Here is a 9,144-nt window from a genome sequence, read left to right on the forward strand (position 1 = left end):
AGCCTTCTTAGAGTCATAGAGGCTTTTAGGCAGTACACCCCTATGAACCCAGAAGCCCCGGAAACAAAGGCCACAACTATCATGGCTTTTGTTAACCAGGCTGCTCCGGACATTAAAAAGAAATTGCAGAGTAGAGAGACTGGGAGAGAAGAGCTTGCAGGACTTAGTGATAGTAGCAGAACTAGTCTATAATAATAGAGAAAGTCCGGAAGAACAACAAACCAAACTAAGTGACTGGCACACCCGAAACCTGGTCAAGATCCTGCTGGCCACAACCATGGATGACCCACAGGAAAGATGGAGGCACCTCAAGAAGCTGGCTTCAGGGACAGGTAAGGAGGATGGCCCTGGTCCCCGTCGGGAGCCCCCTAAGCTGAACAAAAACCAATGTGCTTATTGCAAAGAGGACGGCCACTGGGTGAAAAGCTGCCCTAACAAAAGATCTAAGGCCCCTGCCAAGATCTTGGAGATGGAGGACCTGGACGATTAGGGGAGTCAGGGTTCGGCACCCCTCCCCGAGCCCAGGGTAACTCTTAAAGTGGAGGGGCAACCTGTGGAATTCCTAGTGGACACTGGGGCACAACATTCGGTTTTATTACAACCCCAGGGGAAATTGGCAAACAAGACTTAATGGGTGCAAGGGGCCACGGGCACCAAACAATACTCATGGACTACCTGAAGGAACTGTGGATCTCGGCATGGGCCAGGTATCCCACTCCTTCATGGTCATCCCTGAGTGTCCCTACCCATTGTTAGGTGGGGATTTGCTCACCAAGATGGGGGCGCAAATTTGCTTCCACCCCGAAGGGGCAAAAGTCCTAAACAAGGAGGGGCACCAGATTCAGGTGCTTTTCCTGAGTTTAGAAGACGAATATCATCTCCACCAAATGCCCTCAGCTCCAATGACTGACATTGACCATTGGCTGTGGGAATTTCCCCAAGCGTGGGCAGAAACTGGGGAAATTGGGCTGGCTTGGCACCGACCGGCCATATACATAGAACTAAAGCCAGGGGCAGACCCTGTCAGGGTCTGCCAATACCCTATGCCTCTCGTAGCACAAAAGGGAATCACATCCCACATACGGTGACTACTGGACTCGGGCATATTAAGGCCCTGCCAATCAGCATGGAACACTCACTCCCTTGCTGCCAGTTCGGAAACAGCACTCTAATGATTACAGGCCAGTCCAGGACTTAAGGGAAGTCAACTGGTGAGTAGAGGATATGCACCCTACAGTCCCAAACCCATACACCCTCCTCTCCACCCTGCCTCCAGACAAAACTTGTTATATGGTATTAGATTTAAAAGATGCCTTTTTTCAGTCTGCCTTTAGTGCCCAAGAGCCAAGACCTCTTTGCCTTTGAATGTACGGACCCTGAGAAAGGCATCAATGGCCAGCTCACCTGGACTTGACTACCACAAGGATTCAAAAATTCACCATCTTGATGAGGCCTTACATGAAGACTTGGGTGAGTTCCATTCTGAGCACCCTCATTTGACTTTATTACAATATGTAGATGATATCCTGTTGGCAGTGGAGGACCAGGACACATGCCTGCGAGGCACCAGGGACTTGCTCCAGACCATAGCGGCCCTAGGATACCGGGCCTCAGCTAAAAAAGCCCAGGTCTGCAGAGAAGAGGAGAGCTACCTTGGGTACAAATTAAAGGATGGACAAAAATGGTTGACGGATGCACGGAAGGAAACCGTCTTAAGGATCCCACAGCCGCAAACCGTCCTCCAGGTACGTGAATTCCTGGGGTCAGCAGGGTTCTGTCGCTTATGGATTCCGGGTTTTGCCGAGATGGCCAGACCCCTCTATGAGGCCACCAGGCACCAGCAAAATTTTGAATGGACAGAGGCCGTGAACAGAGCCTTTAATGACCTTAAACAGGCCTTGCTGTCTGCCCCGGCTCTCGGGTTGCCCGATCTAGCCAAGCCCTTCTACCTGTATGTGGACAAGAAAGGCGGGGTGGCAAAAGGGGTCCTTGTCCAGTACTTAGGTCCCTGGAAGAGACCCATAGCCTATCTCTCCAAAAAGCTGGACATGGTGGCTGCTGGATGGCCCCCGTGCTTAAAAATTATTGCTGCGGTAGCCACTATGGTCAAGGATGCAGACAAGCTTGCCATGGGGCAAGAACTGCATGTTACCACCCCACACGCTATTGAAGGGGTACTCAAACAGCCCCCAGACTGCTGGATCAGCAATGCCCATCTGACCCATTATCAGAGCCTGCTGCTAAATCCCACCAGAATTTTATTTAAGCCACCAACAACCCTAAATCCAGCAACGCTACTGCCCAGGAGCCTACTGGGAAGTGGACTACACTGAGATAAAACCTGGAAAATACGGATACAGGTATTTACTAGTGTTTTGTAGATACTTTTTCAGGATGAACAGAACATTAAAGGAGACCTTAACTAAATTAGCCCTAGAGACTGGTGGGGACTGGGTGACTCTCCTCCCCTTCGCCCTATATAGGGTGAGGAATTCCCTATATAAGATGGGACTGACTCCCTATGAGATCCTGTTCGGTCTTCCTCCACCTTTAATTTAAAACCTGAGGTGCTTGCTGAATTTGATGATCACCAACTTCTTTTCTCCCTCCAAATGTTACAACAAACCCATGAGCAGGTGTGGCCTAAGCTGAGGGCCCTCTATGAAACTGGGCCACCCCCGGACCCCCATCGATATCGGCCAGGTGACTGGGTGTACGTGCGGAAATACCAACACCAGACACTTCAACCTCACTGGAAGAGACCTTACATCATGATCCTGACCCTCCCACCGCTCTCAAGGTCGACGGGATTACTCCCTGGGTCCACTACACCCACGTCTGGCCAGCTGACCCACACGCCGTTCTCAAGGACTTTGTTCCAGAATGGAAAAGCCAACCAGACAAGGACAATCCCCTAAAGCTAAGACTGTGCCATTCTCACTTATTTCCCACCTCCAAAACTCCCTAGTCTGAGGTTGTCCTTCAAAATAGAAGGCAATTAGATTTAGTCTTCTTACAACAAAGGGTGTGTGTGTGTGGGGGGGGTTATGTGCTGCCTTAAACGTAGGATGTTGCTTTTTTGCTGAAATGTAAATGGGAGCGAGAACAGCAACAAGGTTGGTTCGAATCCTGGTTTAATCATTCCCCCTGGCTCACTCTGAGAGCAACCTGGACGCATGATTGGGTCCTTCCTTAGGTTTCTCTGAGAGGGGGAAATGTGGAGGCCGAGAAAATCAAGGCCATTCCACTTTAAGTTCAGAGTTAGCACAAGTACAGCCATCCCAGGCCCCTGGGAATAAGAGCTGAAATTTACATTACTTCAGTTACAGGAAAAAAAAACAGCTTACAGCTTAATGTCCCATATTAGAATAAGAACAGAGCCCAAGCCAAGGGCTGGAAGCCCCTATTAGAATAAGAACAGAGCTCAATGCCCTTGAAGGCCCCATATCAAAATGTAAACAGAACTTGAGAAATTCCTTCACCCCTTCTGGAGGTTCCCTAGACAGCCCTTAAAACTAAGCTGGCACCCACCTCGGGGTCCAAGTCCCTGCTCCGCTGTGTCTGTGTCTGTGTCGGGCATACTTGGACCCCAGCTCCAGCTTGTAAATAAACCCTCGTGTGTTTGCATCGGTGTTGGGTCCTTGGTGGTTTCTCGGATTCGCAATCTTGGGCACAACAGTACTTGCCAAGAACCATACAGCACAGAGTGTGAATCCATCATACTCTGATGTATTCAATCCTCAACACAACCTCCTGCGTTCTGTGCTAGTATATTCCTGTGAACAGAGAGATTAAGTGACTTGCCCACGTTACACAGCTAGGAAGTGGCCCAGCTATGGGGTTGAGCACAGGTACTGTGGCTCTTGAGTCTCTGCTGTGGGTGGAACCTCCTTAGTGAGACGGGACAGAAAGGACCTTATGAAAGTCCAGGTCCTTTGTTACCCTATCAGTTTTCCATTCTGACAGCGGACTCCCATGAGGGTGATGGAGGAGAGGGGCCGAGCCCCACACAAAGCCTGGCTTACGTAGGCAGGGTATGAAGGGCAGCTGTTGATTAGGGGCAGACTTCAAGGAAAGCCAAGCAGGTGAATCTGCAGCGCCTATACCAGGGAGGAAAGGTGTATTAGAAGCTGCCTGGGCCTTTTCAGGGGCTGTTGCTGTCCTTGCTCCCACCCCTTCAGGTGACCAGGCTGCTCCTGAGAGGACTGCTCTCCCCTGCAAGCAGTGACTTCTGGAGGAGATGGTAGTTTAGAAAGCTGGGGTTTTTCTTGAGTCTCCTGGGAGGACATCTCTTCCAGGAAAGCTCTTCTCTGGGATTCATCATGAACCCTGATCAAGGAGCCTCCTTGTCTGAAACTGGGGCTTGCCCACCTTGGCTCTTACACCCTGGAAATGAAACCAACAATAAAATCAGGATGATTGGGGCACCTGGGTGGCTCAGTGGCTGAGCGTCTGTCTTGGGCTCAGGGCGTGATCTTGTGGCCCTGGGATCAAGTCCCACATTGGGCTACCCGCAGGGAGCCTGCTTCTCCCTCTGCCTTTGTCTCTGCTTCTGTCTCTCATGAATAAATAAAATCTTAAAGAAAAAAAAAATCAGGATGACCACCCAAAGCAGAGTCAGCCATTAAGATGCTACTTTTAATAAATGACTCATCACCATTGATTTTTAGCATACCCAAATTGTTTTTTAATTAAAAAGCAAGTCAAATGTCTCTCATGCAAGCACAGAAGTACTCTTTCATTTGATTTTTTAAATGATCATTATAGCAATTAGCATCTCAAAAACAAATCATGCTCCTTGTCATGGTTTAGTAATGTGTTTAAATTGTTTCCCTGATGATTCCATTCACGATGTTAAGTCTTGAATTTCATATATATCTTTTTAAAAATTTCCTTGCCTTAGGTAATTAATATGGGTTTTCTTCCTACAAAAATGGGAGCCTATTATAGAAGCTATTATATGTCTTTTTAAAAATTTTTGACATCTTCCTCATAAATAAGTATACATTGATCTCATTTTAAAAAATGGTTGCATTATAGTAAACAGTATATATGCACTATAATTTATTCAACAAGCTTTATGCTCACTTTTTGGATGCTAAAAGCTAGTAATAAAAGGATTTATCCTTGTCTTGTTCTACTGGCTTTGGGATAATTGTCTGTTTGGAAATTGATAAAGTGGTTTCTTACTTCACTAATTACAATTACACCAATTACAAAAATGACTCCAGATTATAAATGTTCTAGAAGGAAATACAAGCAACCATTTTCATAACTTTGGAGAAGAAAAGACCTTCTTAATATAGACTACTCAGAAACTATAAAGGAAAAAGAACCTGTCAGATTTGATGACAGAAAATGAAAACTTTCTGTGTAACTCTAGGAATTATATAAAGTCAAGACAAATTGTATACAGGGTTAATTTTTCCAATATACAGGGTGTTCCTTGGAAGTTGCATAAAAAAGTAAGAAAAAAAAGAAAAACAGTCAACAGAGGACGTAAATAAAGCACAGAGGTAACACAAATGGAATCATCATATGAACAGGTCAAAGAAATGCAAATTTTAAAAACAATGAGCTACTGTTGCCCTCAGTTGGGCAATATTTTAGGAAGTGATAACATTTGGTCCAGTCCTTCCAAACTTGTCTTACTATGCACGGGAATCACAGAGAGCTTCATACAAGTACTGATCCTCAGAGACCATGATTTAATTGGTTTAAGGTGAGGTGTGTGTGGTTCTACATTTTTGTAAGTTCCCTGAGACATTCTAATGAGCAGGATTTAAGACCTTAACAAACTGGGAATAATTCCCATAATTTGGAAATCGTTGCTCTAGATTGGATTGAGGAGGGGTGAGGTCTGAGGTAATAGTTCTCTTCCCCACTGTGGGGATACCATAAATCACTACTTTTCAAAAAAATAATCTAGCAAATTTATTAAAATTTAGAATGTACATACCTTTCTGATTCAGTAATTCCTCCTAGGACAATTCTCTTAGGGAAATTAAAGCAGCACTACACAAAAATATACACGCAAATAAATACATGCAAGCATGTTTACTACAGCATTGTTTGACAGCAAGAATCGAAGGAAACAACTGTTGAAGGAAGATACTGAGATGTCCAGTGGAATTAATTCATATATACTGTGCTAAAAATGGAAATCACAGAATAATAAAAATTGGGCTATAATTTTTAAAAGCAGTATGTGTATGCTGTTTGAATAAAAAAAATCGAAAAGCATAGAATGGTAACATCAAATTGAGAGATGAATGAGAGGGAGATCAGAAACTGTTCATTTTTCTTTAGAAAACAAGAGAAACTTGTGATTCAAATGGTTGACTTCAAAAATTAGCCTTTAAAATGGACACACATAAAAAAGAGAAATAAATGTTGTTTGTCCTAAGATGTATTAAAACTTTTAACAAAGTAACTGATACACTGTGCTAGTATATTAATAGTCATAATTATACTATTTATTTACTGTATATCTGTATCTATAGATATATACATTATCTTTATAATCAATTATTCTATTAAGACAGCAATGAAAAGACAGATCAACAGCACAGGACAGCATCCAGAACAAAAATCTAGATTTACATGGATACCTATTAGTTGATGAAATGTACATAACAAGTCTGTGGGGGAACATGGGGAAATGGCTTACAACATTTTCTATGTGGCCAGCTAGGGAGAGTTAACCAGTCCCAAGATGGAGACATCTGGGGCAGGTGGTGGCATAGAGCCCAAAGTGGTACTATCCTAATGAGTTTTCAGGTAACACCGATGCTGAGGATCAGAACCACACCCAGAACACACTGGCCTGGACAGACCTCATCCCTACAGTTTCCGGTCAACCTGTAAATCCCATACAGAGGTGTGGTTGGGAGGGAGGTGAGCTGTGCTGGGTGCTTTGGGGTTGGGGTGACTGCCTGGGAACTGTCCATAGTGTTGGCAGCTGCTCAGCAGCCTCACTTTCTGGGCTCAGCAACTGCCTCAGAATGGGTCTGGCAGGATCTAGGGCTGGGCTTGGAATGCACATCTGTGCGTCCTGATCCTACTACTCTGCAGGGAGACCTGGATTTCTTCTCTACTGCCTATGGCATCAATGCAGTCAGCCAGGTGAGCACAGGTTACCAAGGACTTTCTTCTGATAATGGGTTTTCAAATTCAGTTATGTTCCTGCTCCTGTATTAGGTAACAGGTTAAAAAAATTTGCAAGGTTGATTTATTTTACTGTGACTTTTGTATTTTAGAAAGATTGTGTCCACGTCCCAACTAGTTTCCTCGGCTCCCCAGACTAAATGTTCCTCGTTGTTCAGTGTGTGGTGTGGTGTTACATCATATCACCTTTTTTTTATTAGCAATTCTCAATTGTCTGACTTCTCTAGCCTTCCAAGATGCTCCTTCCTCAACACACAGTTCAAAGAATTCCTCCAGCGGCTGCCTCTGCCCAGTGTCCTGCCCAGCGGCAGGAAGTGCCCCCAATTCATCTACTTCTTTCACTTACTCCTCTGAATGTGGGTTCTTCCCTAAATTCAGGCTCCTCTATGGCATTCACATATGGATTCCTGGTAGAGATTTTAAACTCTGGGGGAGAGGTTAGTGAGAAGCCAGGAACTGAAAATAAAAGGCATTTCTTTTAAGTTTCATTGTCTCTGGATTCCTTTGGGTCTGACAATCAGCCTATTATCATCACAGTGTATTATTAAATCTAAAATTGAAATGACCCCTCTTGGTGAAACGTCCCTTCGCATCACCCGAACTTGGTGCTGCTCACAACAAAGCTGGGAATGGCCTCTGTGCTTGTGCCATCACCTCACCTGTCTCTGCTTCCACAGATTATCATTCATGCTCTTCAGAAACGCAACCCACGGCAACATAAATCAGGTGACAAAGAAGTTAAAAGAAGAAATGTGCTGGAAAATTAACAAGACTTAACCTCCCTTTTCTCCCCTAAAACAGGTATTGTTCCTGTGTTTTAGTTCCCCTTTCGTCTCATTTGCCCTGATTGCCAGTTTCAGGACATTGTGGAGGAAAGGACAGGTTCTTCTGTATGTCAAAGGCCCTGTGAGGGTGGCCTTGATGGATAATTAAACGAGAAGTGATGGGGTCCTGGTGGAGCCTGGCCTCAGGAGGTCTGGGCAGATCACACGTCACAGCAGGCATTTGATAAACACCATGATAGGAGGGATGCTGCTCTGCCCGCGTGTCTGAACCTATTCAGTGCTTACTCTGAGACTCTTACTTCCCCAGTTTCCTGAGGACACATTTGATGATGCTGGACTGGTGGGAGGCAGGGGCAGAGATCCCAACTATTAGGACTGGTCTCAGGTCCATCCACACCAGCTCCCAGAGACCCTGTGTTTTTGGCCACGATTGCCTTTCATAAATCAACTCGCTCTACTTTTCTTTGCTTTACGATCTATTCTGTGGCTTGTCAATAAAGTCCTGTAGCTTTAGTTTCTTAATAATTGGCCCCAGAGCATAGGCTGTAAATCAGTCTACCACAACCTGCCTTTCGAACAGGAAATCTCAGACCTCAGCTCGCTGAATTCTCATCCAAGCCTTTTGAAGGTGTCTCTCCTCTCTTCTTACAAAAACAAGGGAGGCTACTGCCGCCCCATTTTCCAGGAGGCAATGTTCCTGCTCCCCAGGGGCAGTTTTCCCGAAAGTCTTTTACTCTTCTCTGGATTTCCTGGTAAGTTGCTGCTTTTAGTTTCCAAACTTTCATTTCTCCATGCTAGCTCTATGGATTTTCTCCTTCCTCATTATTTCTAACATTTCCTTTTTGCCTGTGCAAATCTCATTATGCTTCTAGCCAGCCGATGGGCTCTGTGCTTTGCCCCTCCTCACCCAACACTCTCGGGATCACTGGCCACCTCTAGGCCACAGCAGGGCCCTTGGCAGTCTTCAATCCAGAAACAAGAGCCCTTTAACCCCCTGAATAATCTCTCATCTTGTCCCCGAAGCCTTTGCTGAATCATCCTCTTTCTCTGTTACCAGGACTGCTGGGGTGCTCCTAATGGTGTCCTGTGGCCCCTTCCTCAAGAGGCAGGTGAGAATATGAGGGCTCTGGGCAGAGGTACCAGACTCAACTGTGGCTGGCTTGGCCCTCACTGGACTGGTCATATCATCACC

This window comes from Nyctereutes procyonoides, unplaced genomic scaffold (assembly GCF_905146905.1).
Source record: "Nyctereutes procyonoides isolate TBG_1078 unplaced genomic scaffold, NYPRO_anot_genome, whole genome shotgun sequence".
Classification (NCBI taxonomy): Eukaryota; Metazoa; Chordata; class Mammalia; order Carnivora; family Canidae; genus Nyctereutes; species Nyctereutes procyonoides.